The sequence below is a fragment of the Equus quagga genome, chromosome 5, assembly GCF_021613505.1.
Source record: "Equus quagga isolate Etosha38 chromosome 5, UCLA_HA_Equagga_1.0, whole genome shotgun sequence".
NCBI classification, from domain to species: Eukaryota; Metazoa; Chordata; class Mammalia; order Perissodactyla; family Equidae; genus Equus; species Equus quagga.
In genome coordinates this window covers 10678876-10695531 of record NC_060271.1, presented here as the reverse complement: position 1 = coordinate 10695531, position 16656 = coordinate 10678876, and positions in this window count along the sequence as shown.

Here is a 16656-nt window from a genome sequence, read left to right as displayed (position 1 = left end):
GGGGGGGGGGGGGGGGGGGGGGGGGGGGCGGGGGGGGGGAGGGGGGCTGGGGCCGCCGGGGCGGGGGGAGGGGAGGACCCGGCGCGGGGGGCGGGAGGCCGGGGCCGCGCCGGGCCGCGCCGGGCCGGGCCGGGCCGCAGGGAGTCGGGGCGAGCTCCGCGCCCGGGCGCGGCGAGGCGGGGTCTGATGGGCATGGCAGGCGCTCGCTCCTCGCTCAATCGCTCGCTCGCTCCCTCACACACGCGCGGAGGGAGGCGAAGCCCGCAGCAGCCACTTCCCAACTTTCCAAACTTCCCAGCGCAACTTTTTCCTCTCCTCCCCTGCCCGCGCCTCCTCCTCCACCAGCCCTCCCCCTTCCCCTCACCAGCTCCCCGCCGGCCCGGAGCTTCCGCGCGCGGCCGCCAGAGGGCGCCCAGGCCGAGGCCCCGCTCGGCCAACCTCTGTCCGCTCTGCGGTGGACGCGGACTGGCAGGGCAGCGACAAATTTGGGGACAGGGACCAACCTCGCCCAATGCATCTGATGTGCAGGTCCTGGCGGGAGTGAACAGCGAGAGGGTCAGGAGAGGGCAGGCACTCCCAGACTGGCTGGGAAGACAGCACCCAAAAGAATCCAGGGAAGCTGGTATTTACAACTTTGTATCACGCACTGTTCTGACACTGGCGTGTGCTTAGTAGGTGTCCTGCCAACACTAGTTGAATTAAAACAAAACAACAAAATTATCTTCTTCAAAATTCCTTGGAACTTTCCATTTAAACAGTCCTCTCCCATCAAGCTCCTTGGACCCACACAGGACCCCTGGGAGGGGCCCTGGCAGGGTGAGGATTTATAGTCGTCCCTTGGACCATGAGAATTGAAAGAGTCCTTGAAATCAGCCTCCTTATGTTCCTGAGAGGCAAACGAAACTTAGAGAAGGCCGAGGGGCAAGGCCCACACTTCTGGATCGTTTCCAGCAAATGGGGAAACTGAGTCGCAAGCACCACTGCTTAGTTCAGTTAAAGGGGAGTTCACTGACTCTTCCTATCCTGACCACGGAGACTGAACTGTGAATTGGGTGGACTTGTCAGGAGTCCACAGCCTGGAGAGGAAGATAGACAGGGACAGACATGCAAGGAGGTGACTCAAACACAGGTGGGTGCCGGGAGAGACAGGAGCACCAAGCCACGGGAACAGAGAAGAGAGGCTCCTAACCACCAGGAGGCTCAGGGAAGACTCCTGGGAGTGGTCTTGAAGGGTCAGTCACTGGTTGCAGAGTGGAAGAGGTGCACAATTCTTCCAGACGGGGGAAGAGCATGTGCCGAGGCGCAGAGGTGGGAGAGCACAGGGGCCTGCAAGTGGTTAGGCGTGCCTCGAACAGAACGGAACACCATGGTAGGAGCGGAGGGTGTGTCTCCTGGCCAGGCTGGAGAGCTTGAACTTTTCTGTACTAGGTGATGGGGAGTCGTTGCCAAATTTGAAGTCGAGCGTGGCTGGAGCAGATTTGTGCTTTTAGGAGGCAGGGATTGGAGGGGGCAGGTTGGAGGAAGGGAGACCAGTGGGGAGTGTGACTGCCAGCCCAGTGCTCTTCCCACCCCCCCCCCCCCCTCCCTACCTCCAGGAACGAGACTGGGCAGCTGGAGGGTGGCCACCAGAGAAGGTTGGAGAGGAAGACCAGCAGGGCAGGAGGGGCAGAAAGGCTTCCAGGCACAAGATCCAGGTTTTGAGGAGAAACACAGAAAGGAGGCAAGTTGAACCTGGCAAGCTGAACCACAGGAGGTTGCCATTTTTGTAAATCAAAAGCGAATAGATGTTGGCAATTTCATATGGTCCAACCTACTAGGTATCCAGAGCAACTTCAGTCTCTTTGCCATGCACACATCTGGTGACAGATGCAGACTGGGCCAGGGTGCCCAGACAGTGTGAGAGAACAGTGGGCTCCATGTTTCCCACACACAGAGCTCTGAGAGCTGCTGCTGTGACAAAAGAGAAGTCCTTCAAAGAGATTTGACTACCACGGCTCCAAAACGCCCCACAGAGCCACCACTCCACTCGGTAAGGAGGAGGCGAGACAGCGGGAAGTTAGAAGAGGACTAATTCCCCCGAGAGGAATTGGAAGAGACGAGGCAGACAGTAGACAAGAAAGGACCTGATCAAGTTAAAAATTGATCCGTATAATTAAAGTGATGGTACACGTCAATATATGTGTGTGATTTTTTAAATGTTCCAGGTTGTTTTCCCTAAAATTGTGAAAGTTTTGTTGGCTAATTGTCATGAGTACCCACTATGATTTTCTCCTCCACGGCCCTATCCTATGGTTGTGTGACCAAAGCCAAAATAACCTCTCTGTGCCTCTCTTTCTTCATCCAGCTTCCCGTCCTCCCTATTTTTCTGAGTCAATGTGAGCAATAATGCTTTAGGATCTCCACTGGTACTGTTACTGATATTGTTAATGAGATGCAAGAACAAACAGGTTTTTCCACCCAAGAGAATTGAAAACAAATGTCCACACAAAATCTTATTGATAGCAGCATTATTCAAAGTGGCTAAGAGGAAAAAAAAACAACCCAAATGTTCATCAACTGATGCATATATAAAATGTGGTTTATATTATGATGGAATATTACTTAGCCATAAAAAAGGAATGGAGTACCTATACATGCTACCATATGGATCAATCTTGAAAACATTATGCTAAATAAGAGAAGTCAGTCACAAGAGGACACATATAACATGCTTCCATTTATATGAAATGTCCAGAATCAGCAAATATATAGAGGCAGAGAGTAGATTAGTGTTTCTTTACGGCTAGGAGGAATGGGGAGGTTGGGGGACCATAGCTGAAGGACACCGGGTTTCTTTGGGGAGTAATGAAAATATTCTAAAGTTGTGGTGATGGTTGCACAACTCTGTAAATATATTAAAAACCATCAAATTGTACACTTTAAATGGGTGAATTGTATGGGATGCAAATTCTATTTTCATAAAGCTATTACCAAAAAAAACAACAAAGTTGGGACCTCAGGAGGGAGCCCTCCCCAAGAACAAGGGTCCTCGTGTTCTTGAACAGTTTTTCCACGCTCCTTGTGGTGAGGGAAGCCCTGGATGACGGCTCTGAAGTCCTAGAGATTCATTGTGCTTCTGCCGACGTCTCAGTGGGTGGCTTTGGGTAGATCCATGTCCCTATCGTCAGTGAGGACAAGCTGGTGGAGCAGACAACCTTTAAAGCTCTTCTGTATCCAACACTAGAGTTCCCAGTTCCGGGGCCACCGCCTGCCCAGGGGCCTTCAGGCAGGACGGGAAGGGGCACAGGGCTCAGACAGCAGCGGCCAACTCAGGCGCCTGCCTCCCCTCCCGGGGTGCATCCGGCCTGCTTTCCTTTTATTGGATTTTAATGAAGTTGTTCAATCAGATGGGTACCAGGAATCTGTAGGCCGGAACAGCCCGGGCAGGACAGAGGCCTTGTAGCGTAACTAAACCAACAAAGCTTGCCTCTTGAGCGGATCCGGGAGCCCCGGGTCCTGCCAAACGGCATCTCTGGGGGAGGGAGGTGAGGGGCTCGCCTGCTCTGCCGCCCCAAAGGAGAAGCTTCGCTCTGGGCCTGAGGGCTGCCCTCTTGGCTAGCCATTGCCTGGGCGATTGCCACACTGGTGTTTTCAAGTGGACCTGGCCTGGCCCGACTTCCAGCCCCAATTCCTATCCCAGTGTGCCCGACGGCTCCGTCCTCTCCTTCCCAGCCTTAGCCTGTTGGAAGCTAATCCTTGGCGATTGAAGGACAGATTGCCTTGGGGGCTGGGAGAGGAGGGAAGAAGATTCTAGGACCACGCAGAGGTCAGCAGTGCTTAAGACAGTCTAGAGTGATGGAAAAAAACAGAAAAAAGGGCAGACGCTGAGATGATTCAGCAAAGGGCATTCCCTCACGGCATGGGGAAATAAACACACGATCATTGAAGCACAATAAAGGATTAGAATTGCCATACAAGCTGGCATTCATTAAAAACAAAAAACTCTACTGTGGTCCAGCCCAGCGAGGGAGTGGAGGGCACAAAGAAATCAGCCGAGGATTTTATTTTGTTTTGTTTTTTGGTGAGGACGATTGGCCCTGAGCTAACATCTGCGCCAATCTTCTTCTTTTTGCCTTAGGAAGATTATCCCTGAACTAACATCTGTGCCAGTCTTCCTCTCTTTTGTATGTGGGACACCACTGCAGCATGGCTTGATGAGTGTTGCATAGGTCCATGTCTGGGATCCAAACCCAAGAACACTAGGCTGCCAAAGCAGTATGCACAAATTTAACCACTACACCCCTGGGTCAGCCCCCAGCCTGGGGTTTTGTCCTCAGGGAGCTTGCAGACCAGTGAGGGAGAAGAGATGCAAACAAATAGGGTGCTTTAGAAACAAATAGAGGGAGGACAAGGAGGAGCAACGTTTGGAGAGAAGAAAGTCAGACTTGGGAGAGAGGAGATCAACAAAGTTCTTTGCCCAAGAGGTGATGTTTGAGTTGATCTCTAAGGATAAGCAGGATTTGGACAGGGAGGATGAGGAAAGGAAGGTCATTTCAGACAGTGGGGGCGAGCATGTGCAAAGGCGTGGAAGTGTGTTTGGCTTCGGGGGCGGGAGATTGTAAACCATGACGGGGGAGAGCTAGAATGTGAAGGCGGTGCAGGGAGCGAGGCCAGACTGCCTGTGGCTTGTGAACACACACGTGCACACACACACAAACACATGCATGCAATCACTGGAGGCACCTTCGCACCACATATGGCACGTCCTGAGCTGTCTCTCCCAATGTGATTAGGACAGTGGCATGATTGCCACGTAGCAGACTTCGACCTTTCCCTTTAGCCCCGGCTGTGCCAGGCTCTATTCCTCTCTCTGGGATTCGATAGAAGGATGGAAAGGGAAAGAAGAAATGTGATGCTTGAAACGAAATCCCCATCGAGCTGACCACTAAATAGCACTTAGACCCCGAGTGTACACACAGCTGCTTTATGTAATGAAGGCTGCGGACCATGATCCTGGATATGAAATAACAAACCACATATAACGCTTTACACTGCTGTGCAATTAGCACGGATCTGTGCGTGAGCGAGCCAACCAGGGCAAGGGAAGGGGGGCTCGGGCCTCTGCACAGCGAGCCGTGGAGGAAAGAGCACGTGCTGTGGGGCCAGGGAGACGGGAGTTGGAATCCTTGCTCCCCGGCTTTGTAGCCCTAAGATCTTGGGCAACTTATTTAAACTCCGTGAGCTTTCAATTTCGTGTCTGTCAATAGGAGTAAAAGTATATGCCTTGTAGCAAATGCTTTTGCCCTTCATGTCCCCAGCGGGACATTTGGCAATATCTAAAGACATTTTTGTTATCTGGAAAGGTTCTACTGGCATGTAGAGGGTAAAGGTGTGGGTGCTCTTAAACATCCTACAAGGCATAGGACAGTTCCCACAATTCAGAATTGTCCCACCCCGATACCAGTTGTACTGAGCTTGAAAAATCCTGGCTTATAGAATTGTCATTTCAAGGATATAATCATTACTGACTTTTATTGAGCACTTACTGTGTACTGTTCTATCACTTTATTCAAATGTGTTACCTCTTACCTGTTCGTGGTAAATCAATGAGAAAGGTACTATTTATTATCCTCATTTTATACATGAGGAAACCGAGGCCCCAAAACTTGCCCAGAGTCACACAGCCAGTTAGTGGTGGAGCCAGGGTTTGAACCAAGACCACGTGCCCCATGCTAGATGGAGCTCGTGCACGGCAGGTGTCTGCTTCAGTGCCTGGCACGCGGCAGTGACGGTGGCTTCTGTAGACGGTGGGAGGAGTCATTCACTCATTGACGCAACACGGATGTATTGAGAGTCCGATCAATGCCTGGTGCTGATGGATTGGTGAACAAGGTAGGTAACAGGGTCTTTGCTCACACAGACCTTGCTTTCTAGTTAATGAAGAGAAGTAATAAAGAAGTGACCAATACCGATGGACGTAATGGAAGTGATAGAGAGTGTCTGGTGAAAGACGAGAAGGAGTTGCCAGGAGAAGGACTGAACAGTCCCAGCAGAGGGGTCAGCCTAGGCAAAGCCCCGAGGGAGCTGGTGTGAGCACCTTGGCGTGTTCAGAAAACAGAGGGAAGTCCATCAAAGCCGCATGGACTCATGGGGCATACGGGAGAAAATTCGATGAGATCCCATTAGAGAGCTGTGAGGGGCAGGTGAAGTAAGATTTTGAAGGTCAAAGCAAGGGGTTGGACAACAAAAAATCATACAACCCGATCGAAAAATGGGCAGGGGACATGAACGGACATTTCTCCAAAGAAGATATACAGATGGCCAATAGGTACATGAAAAGATGCTCATCATCGCTGATCATCAGGGAAATGCAAATCAAAACTAGACTAAGATATCACCTTACACCCATTAGAATGACAAAAGTATCTAAAACTAATAGTAACAAATGTTGGAGAGGTTGTGGAGAAAAAGGAACCCTCATACACTGCTGGTGGGAATGCAAACTAGTGCAGCCACTATGGAAAACAGTATGGAGATTCCTCAAAAAATTAAAAATAGAACTACCATACCATCCAGCCATCCCACTACTGGGTATTTATCCAAAGAGCTTGAAGTCAGCAATCCCAAAAGTCCTGTGCACCCCAATGTTCATTGCAGCATTATTTACAATAGCCAAGACGTGGAAGCAACCTAAGTGCCCATCAACAGATGCATGGATAAAGAAGATGTGGTACATATATACAATGGAATACTACTCAGCTGTAAAACAGAACAAAATCATTCCATTTGCAATAACATGGATGGATCTTGAGGGAATTATGTTAAGTGAAATAAGCCAGCTAGAGAAGGATAATCTGTGTATGACTCCACTCATATGAGGGATTTAAAAATGTGGACTAAGAGAACAGTTTAGTGGCTACCAGGGGAAAGGTGGGGTGGGGGGTGGGCACAAAGGGTGAAGTGGTGCACCTACAACACAAATGACAAACATTAATGTACAACTGAAATTTCAGAAGATTGTAACCTATCATTAACTCAATAAAAAATTTAAAAAAAAACAGCAAGGGGTTGGAATTTCAGCTTTAATGAGAAGCTGTAGGAGGGTTTTAGAAGAGAAACAAGATCTGATTGATACTTTTAAAAGATGGCTCCGACTTCAGTGTGGAGGTCTGTGAGGTGGCAGGTGAGGAATTCCAGGATCCCAGTGCGGGCAGTAGGGCTGTAGTCGGGGTGAGGATGGCGGTGGCTCTGTCCAGGGTGGTTGTGATGAAACTGGAGAAAGTGAGCAGATTTGGTTCATACGGAGTGAGAGCCTGTAATGAGCATTTTGTGGCAGATATGATGTCAGGGGAGGGGGAGAGAGAAGTCAGGCATAATGCTGAGATTTCCATCTCGAGCAGCTGGCTCCCTTCGCAGGGCTGCGGAGGTTGAGAAAGCAGCAGTTTTGAGGGAGTGGCAGGGAGGCGCCGAGAGTCCAGTGATAGGTCATGTTACGTGAGCTGCCCACTAGGGTGCAAGTGGAGGCACCACGGGAACAGCTTACAAACGAGCCTGGGGCTCAGGGCAGCCGTCAGGGCTGGAAGAATACATTTAGGCTCCATCGCACAGAGTTGATATTCAAAGCCAAGGGCCTATCTGAAAGAGAGAGAGAATAGAGGAAGGCTTAGGTATAAGCCCAGGGGACCTCATCATTTCAAGTTGAGAGAGAAGCATCCATCAAAAGTGACAGAAGTAGGAGAAAAACCAGGGGAGAGAAGGGTCAAGATATCCAATAAAATAATTCAGGGAAGTGACCATCAGATGTGACCACAGGAAGTTTGACAGGAGCCGTTCCAGTGGGCTGTTGGGGATGGAAGGCCATGCAAGGGGTTGAGAATAGAGAGGGAGAAGAGGAAGTAGAAACAGCCAGTTAGGGCAACTCTTCCTCAAAGTTTCATTGGCAAAGTGAAAGAAATTGGGTCAATGGAGAGACTTTTTGAACCATGGGTCATACAGCGTGTTTGTATGCTGGTGTGAGGGATCCAGCAGAGAGGAAGGAACTGACCATCCGGGAGAGAGGGGTTCGCTGGAGAAGTCCTTGAGAAGTCCTGGGGAAAGCAGAGGCTTGAGATCCAGAGACAGTGGAGGGGACCAAGCCTCATTAGGACATTTCATCTGTTGTTACGGGAGGGAAGGCAGCAAGTATGTGAACAACGTAGGCCATTGATAAAGCTCTTCTGAAATAATTATTTCTACCTTCTCAGAGAGAAACATCAGCGCCCTGACCTGGGCCACTGGTCAACCCCTAGTCTTGACCACTGATCCAGACTGAACCTATATCCCGGACCACTGATCCAGACTGTGCTCTGCCCTATCTAATCTCTTCCACCCGTCTCCCTTTGTTCACAAGGGAGACCCCTGGGAAGACCATGGATGACTCAATATAACTTATCTCTACGCTCAGAAGAAAACCTGAGGCCAACGGAGGTTCAGCAGCACTAGGATCCGTCGACAGATGAGGGCTGCCTTCAAGACATGATCAAGAAGGGGAGTTCCCAGGACCTGTCAGAAGAAGGGTTGTTAAGAGTAGAGCCATTTGTGGAGAGTGTCTTAATATGAGAGAGCCAAGAACAGGACCTATCAAAATGGGCCATCAACATGGACCAAATGTTGGGATTCAATAGAGTGAGAGGCTCAGGCTGAGGTAAGATGAAGAAATGACTGAGATTGTCAATACGGACTCAAGCAGAGCTAAGTGAAGTGAGGTGGGATAAATGGGGCCATTGGTGGTTCAACTCAGTCTGGGAATGCTGAGTGCTCTTCAGCTTTTTCCTTTTACATGGGCCCTTGCAAGGCCAGTGTGATCTGTGCAACAGTTTTATACATTGATGTGGTGATTAAGAGTTTATAACCGTAAATACATGCTGTATAAGAGAAGGCTTCACAACTTCCTGCCTTAGTTCCCAGGCCTCGGTTTCCTCTCTGAGAAGTGATAATGACAGGAACGCATAGGTCACAGGCTTGTCGTGGGAATAAAAGTGAGACGATGGATGTGAAGGTACTTTGTGTATCATAAAGGGCCATGACTATTACTTCTGTGATCATCATTAGTGATATTATTAATAAGATGAGGCCTCAAAAGTATCTCCTTTCATAGCGTAAATACTTTCATGCTCTTCTAAAACGTTATGAAAGGGCATGAGTCATCTGAACGTGGATGCCTGGTGGAAGAAGTCATGGGGGGGTCTGTGGCGTGGTGGCACCTAGGGCCGCTGCGTTGAGCAATGGGTAGGTTGCTCCTTACACAAGGATGCTCTGTGAGGAGGTGAGTGGGCAGCGGGATCCTGCCAGCACGCCACCTTTTCAAGCTGTGTTTTCTGGCTTGTTTATTGTTTGATTCTACAAGGCACCGTCCAGGCTGGCACTGGCTCTGAGGCCACCCAAGGCACACGTCCTCAAATATTTCCGCTGCTTTGCCATTAAGTAAATCCAGTAATGGGGCATTTGTTGGCTTTTTGTCTTCAGCTATTGACCTTTTCTTGATGATTTTCCAATCTGGAATCTCCAGCCTGGTCTCTCCTCCATTTGAGTGCCCTGCGTTCCTCTCAGACTCATCTTACCAAATTCAAACTTCCATTTTTCTCACTTAAGAGTTTGGGCTGGGTTCCCTGTTTCTCGTGTTTTATGTTTGAGACCTCTTTTCATCAATCTTATCGGGATGCTGCTTACGAAATTTGGTGACCTGCAGCTCACTACCTTCTGAGGTAGCCAGCTAAAAGCTCTACTTTTAGGCAACTCTTAACATCTAGAAAATTCTATATACTGAGCCTGCATCTGCCTACCTGTACCTTATACCCACTGGTCACTGGTTGCCATCCCTGGATCCCATGGAGCAAGTCTCTGTTTTCTTCATGACAGCTATTCATAGATTCACAGGGGCAGGGTCACCGCGTGTCTTATTGTGCTTTCTTCCATTCCTTACATTAAAAGTTTTGCTTCTTTGCACTCCTCAGATCATCCTTTTTAAAATTCCTTGTGTTCAGAAATGGTACCAACATTCTAAAGCTTTTTCTTTTCTGTGTGTGTGAGGAAGATTGGCCCTAAGTTAACATCTGTGTCAATCTTCCTCTTTTGCTTGAGGAAGATTGTCACTGAGCTAACATCCATGCCAATCTTCCTCTATTTTATGTGGGACGCCACCACAGCATGGCTTGATGAGCAGTGCTAGGTCCACACCCAGGATCTGAACCTGCAAACCCTGGACTGCCGAAGCAGAGTGCGTGAACTTAGCCACTATTCCACCAACTGGCCTCTCTACAGCTTTTTCATTCACTGATTCACTAACTCATTCATCCAACATCTATGTGCCCTAGGGACTGGAGGCTAAGAGAGATGAAGCAATTTGTTCAGGATTTTACAGCTGCTAAGCTTTTCTCTGACTTGATAATGTTCTTTCACTGCACTGTTGCTGCCTATATATAGAAATAGTGGGGGGCCGGCTCCATGGCGGAGTGGTTAAGTTCCTGCACTCTGCTTGGGTGGCCAGGGGCTCATCGGGTCCCATCCTGGGCACAGACCTACGTGCTGCTCATCAAGCCGTGTTGTGGAGGCATCCCACAGAAGAACCAGAATGACCCATGACTAGGATAAACAACTATGTACTGGGGCTTTGGAGAGGAAAAAAAAAAAAAGAGGAAAATTGGCAACATATGTTAGCTAGGGCCAATCTTCCTCACGAAAAAAAAAGAAACAGTGGCTTTGGAATCAGTCAGCTTCTAAAGGGGCAGAAGCTCCTTCAACTTCTACAAATTTTAGAATCAGTGTCAATTTCTGCAAAAAAGCCTTCTGAGATTTTGATTGAGATTGCTATGAATCTCTAGGTCAATCAGGGGAGAATTTACGTCTTAATTATACTGTGTTATGATCCATAAGCTTGGTTTATCTGTCTTTAGATTTTTTATAACTCCTCTCAGCAATATTTTGAGGTTTGCAGTGTATATACCTGCAGGTCTTTTGTAAAATTTTTCCTGAAGTATTTCATAATTTTCGATGCTTTTATACATAGCATTTAAAAATTTTCAGTTTATGACTGTTCATTGCAAGAACATAGAACACACCTGAATTTTGTATATTATTCTTGTTCCTGCAACCTTGCATTTTCTGTATCTATCGAGATGAGTATATGAATCTGTAATGATTTCCCTTCTCTCATTCTTGTTATTAGTAATTTGAGTCTTTCTTGTTTTTCCTGATCAGTCTAGTTTGACATTTATCAATTTTATTGATCTTCTCAAATAACCAGCTTTAGGTTTTATTGGTGTTCTCCATAGTTGCTCTGCTTTCTATCTCCTTGTTTTCTGTTCTTATTTTTGTGATTCCCTTTCTCTTCTGCTTCTTTTGGCTTTAGTTTTCCCCTTTTGTTCTCATTTACTAAGAGGTAAGCTCAGGTCATTGATTTTAAAACTTTTTTTTCCTAATATAAGCATACAATTAAATATATTTTTGCTTTCACAAATTTTGGCACGTTGTGTTTTCATTTTCATTCAATTAAATTTGTAACTTCCCTTGTGATTTCTTCTTTGATCCATGGTTTATTTAGAAGTGTGTTGTCTAATTTCCAAATTATTGGAGATTTTTCCAGATATCTTTCTGTTATGGATTTCTAATTTAATTATCTTATGGTCAGAGACCATACTTTGTGTGATTTCAATCTGTTTACATTTATTAAGACTTGTCTTGTGGCACAGAATACAATTTATCTTAGTAAACGTTCTGGGGACCCTGGAAAAGTATGCTTGTTATTGTTTAGTGGAGTGGCCTACGTCAATTGTATCAAGTAGATTATGATATTTTTCCAGTCCTCTTTATCTTTACTCACTTTTGTCTACTTGTTCTATCAGTTATCGTGAAAGAAGTGCTGTGGTCTCCAAGTATAATTTTGGAGTGGTCTATTTTTCCTTTCATTTCTGTCAGCTTTTGCTTCATGAATTTAGAAACTCTGTTGTTAGGTGCATGTCGTCTTAATTAATCAACCCTTTTATCACTATGAAGTTATCTTCTTTATCCACAGTAACACTTCTTGCTCTAAACTCTCCTTTGTCTGATAGCCCACTCCCACTTTCTTTAGGTTAGTGTTAGCACGGTATATCTTTTCTATACTCTACATGTAACCTGTTTGTGTCTTTATATTTAAAGTGGATGTCTTGTAGACACTATGTAGCTGGTTTTGCTTTTTTGTTCCAATTTGATACTTTTTTTACAATTTTATGGGATTTTTGGATCTGTTTGAGCTTAGATTTACCATTTTGCTGTCTGTTTCCTATTTTTTCCATTTGTTCCTATCTCCTTTTGTATTTACTGTTTTTTATGGTTCCATTTTATTTCATTTGTTACTTGATTAGCTCTTCTCCTGTTCCTCTGCCTGCTTCTCCTCGTTGTAAATAAATTGTTGCTGTATTTCTACAGTATTCATGCCCAGGTTAGTGGTAGAAGTCTGTCTACCTATCTCTATCTATCATCTATCTATCTATCTTTACTCTTTTATTCTCATATCTCTTTCTCTTCTCCTTCCCACCCCATAGGCAACAAGTGCAACATTATTGTTTATGTTTTGTTTGCATATATTCTTGCAAATATATATTGCTATTTTGTATGCATATTTTTAATTTGTATAAATGAAATTGTGTTGTTTATCTGATTCTATTCTTATTTTTTGCACCAAAGATGATGCTCCTATAATCAGTTCATATTTCTTCTTCTGGCTGTTGCATGATACTCACTGAGGGTCTCCCATACGTCTTAGCCATCCCCTCTCTGGCTGATGATCTTCCAGGTTGCCTGCTGCTACTTGGCCCCACAAATATTGCTGCAGTACACATGCTTGTACATATTCTCTTGGAAGCCTGGATTAACCTTTTAGGGGATGTATACGCAGGAGCTCAATAGCTGAAATATAAAATATGCAAATACTTAATTTGACTAAATTATGGGGAATGTTCTCCAGAATGGCTCCACCACTTCATAATCCTGCCAGCCCAAGGGATATAAGCAATCCTGTATCTTTGCAAATCTTGCCGTTATCCAGCTTTCTAATTTTTACTGGCGTAAATTACATAGAGCGATATATCCTTGTGGTTTAGCTTGAATCTCTCTGATTACTAATGATGTTGAGCAACTCTCCATCTACTTTTTGCCCTTTTTGGGTTCCTTCTTCTGAAAATTGCCTATGTGTATGTCTGTATCCTTTGCTCACCTTTCTCTTGAGTTTTCTCTTTTGCTTGTTGATTTGCAGGAATTCGTTGTATCTTCTACATGTTAATCTCCTGTCAGTTTTAGACCTTGTGAATATCTTCTATCCTCTCTTTTATATTTATTTTTTTTCCATAGTGCACTTCACTTAATAGAAACTTTTTTTAATAACAGAATCAAATTCATATTTTTTCCTTATTTTTTAACATTTTGTGTGAGAAATTCTTCCTGAAATCTAGGTCATAAAGATATTCTTCTACATAATCTCGGGTTCACTTGGTGGCATGGCGGTTAAGTTTGCATACCCTCCTTCAGTGGCCTGGGGTTCACGGCTTTGGATCCTGGGCATGGGCCTACATCACTCATCAAGCCATGCTGTGGCAGCATCCCACATACAAAATAGAGGAACATTGGCACAGATGTTAGCTCAGGGCCAATTTTCCTCACCACCACCAACAAAAAGATATTCTTCTACATAATCTATTAACTTTATAGCTTTGCATTCTTCTATTAATTTTATTATTATTTTATTAACTTTGTATTTGTATCTTTCACATTTGTCTTTTTAACCCACATAATACAACGTCTGTATGTGATATTTATAAGGGATCTAGTTTTCCTTCCACGTGTAAGGGGCTAGTTTTCTCGACAGGACTGACTTACTACTCTGTCTATATTGAACTGATCTACTTTAACTATCTATCTATCTACCCTGCAAGGGTCCTAGCAGGAAATGCAAGCCCCAGTGGAGTAACTGAGAAGAGCTTAATGGAGGACTAGCAAGTTAAGGACACCAGCAAGGGTAGGTGGGCCACTTAAGTGGGGAAGCTCTTATCCTCAGTCCCCAGCTGCCTCCAGGTATGAAGGGGCAAGGAAAAGGAGTGACTCTCAAAACCCAGAGAAAACTGTTGCTGGTGTTCTAGTCTCTGGAAGAGGAATGCGGCCTGGGCTTACCTGCAGCCTGGCAGGGGAGAGAGCTAAGGTGTAACGACGCTCTCTCTTTTTCCCTCCAACCTCCCTCCAGTGCCTCTCAATGGCCAAACTCAACTGGGAATCACGAGGGCAAGCAAGTACATGTTAATGAATGCAGAGAGGCTAGCCTCTCAGAGCAAGAGTAGAGCACAGAAAGTGGAGAAGGGATCTGGACGGGCAAACAGAATACGCAGCACCACACAGTAAAAGTGTGAGTGCACGTCTCCGAGCTCTCTGCTCCACACCAATGGTGTGTTGGTCTATCTGTTCTGCTGTCAGAACTGCAATGTGTTTATTACCATGGTTTTGTGGCATGTCAATATCTGGAAAGGTGAATTCTTCTCTCTTCATTTTTCTTTTTTAGTGTTTAAAGTTTTTAGGTTGAGTGCGTTTGTATTCTTCCGTGTGTGTTCTAGTGTAAGTGTATTGAGTTCTCAAAAAAATCAACTGGAATTTTGATTGGCCTTGTATTAAATATTTATATTGACTTAAGAGAAGAGACATGCTTTTAGCATTAAGTCAGCCTGTCCATGAGCAGCAATGTGTCTCTACTTACTCAGATAATTTTCTATGTCCTATATTAGTGTTGTACATACTCTTTTTACATAGAGGTCTGTTGTATTCTTGGTTAGATTAATTCGCAGATACTTTCTATGTTGTTGCTACTATGCATGGTGCAAGTATTTAGTAAAGCCCTCTCTGTGCAAGCCCTGTGTTGGGTGCCAGGGGTATGTTAGAGAACATGACATGGTCCCTGATCTCGTGGAGCTGGCGTTGCAAAGACACACGTCACCCGTGTAAACAGAGCAATCTATGACCACACATTGTGAAGAGAGTGCTGAAGCAAGGGCCCAGCTTTCCACCCTGGCCCTCTGCCTTCCCTGTGTCATTTCTCAGTGCTGTGTCACTGCCGTCACAAAGATCCCAGCCAGATGTCAGGAAACCGAGATTTCCAGTTCCAGATCTGATTCCATCCTGCCAGTTTGTTCATATTTAGAATGAAGGGCTGGACTAGACAATCCTTCAGGACTCTTCCCGCACCATCTATCTCCCTCCCCTTCTCCCTCCCTCCCTCCATCTTTCCTTCTTTCTTGCATGATTGGGTGTGAAAGAAAGAACAGAATCACCTGGGAAAGAGAAAGCGCATGTCTCCTTTTCAGTGCTGTTGGGATGCTCAGGCCAAATGCCCGCATTAGAACATGTGGGTGTGAATGACAGGAATCCCTGCTAAAGATGTGCAGGTGAGAGGTCCTCCTTACATCACAGTGTGAATGAGACCACTTAGAAAGAGTGTATAACATAAGAAAAAAGGAGGACGAAGAACAGAACCTGGAGGCCGGCCCCATGTCTGAGCAAAGTTCCACATGCTCCACTTAGGTGACCTGGGTTCCTGGGTTTGGATCCCAGGCGCGGAACTACTCCACTCACCAGCCGTGCCATGGCGGTGTCCCACATACAAAAGAATAGAGGAAGATTGGCACAGATGTTAGTTCAGGGCTAATCTTCCTCAGTGAAAAAAATAAAAAAGAATAGATCCCAAGGACTGAGCCATTTGAAGTAAAATTATAGAGGAAAAGATCTTCCAGAGGTTTAGTTTTATGAGGCAAAGATTTTTAACCTCCTATGAAGGTACTTTACTGGAAAGGAACTTTAATTAATGATTCACGATCAATCTTTTAGAATCCTTTTTACATCAGCCACACTCTAGAATGAAACTGGTCAAATTGATGACCTTCTATGATTTCAGTAGTATAGCACTGACTTTTAATGATTTTGTTAACAAGATATTGGAGCAAGCCTCCTTATTGTTTGTGACCTTAGTTTCCCCATCTATAAAGTGGGCATAATAAGGCTTATTTGCTGAGGCTATGTTGAACGTGAAATTTGATGCTATGAAAGTAATACACTTCTATAGAATTAGGAAATCTTGGTGTTAGCATTCTTTATGATAATACCAAGGGTTAAATGTGTTTTCTGTCTTTGACCTTTTTCTCCCCATCCAGTGACTAACTTTTCTGTAAACTAGTGTTCATTCCATTCTCACATATCTCTTCCTTCTGTCTCAGCTCCTCTGGGCTCCCCACGCCCAGCAGTGGGGAGATCAGAAGGACACCATCTGCTGATTAGTAAACAGAAGTATTCGTTTATAAGTTGATTGAATCAGGGTGTCTCTGGATGTCCCTGTTCTGAATGTGCTTACATTCCACCACATACTCACTTATCTAAGGTCACACCCAGAGGCTCTGTGCGGGCATGAATCACATCTGAGCTGACTGTCCTTCCTGGAATCCAAGGGCTGCAATGTACGTGAGTTTAGCCGAAGCAGACACCTGCCACCCACTCAGAACAAGACTGGCTCCAGGTGGTCACATCTTTGCAGAGTCCATTTGGGGCCCCAATCAGCTAGAGCTGAGGCTCATAGATGGAGCTTCTATTGAGCACCTTCTGCATGCTCAGTACTGGGGTGGGGGTAGTGTA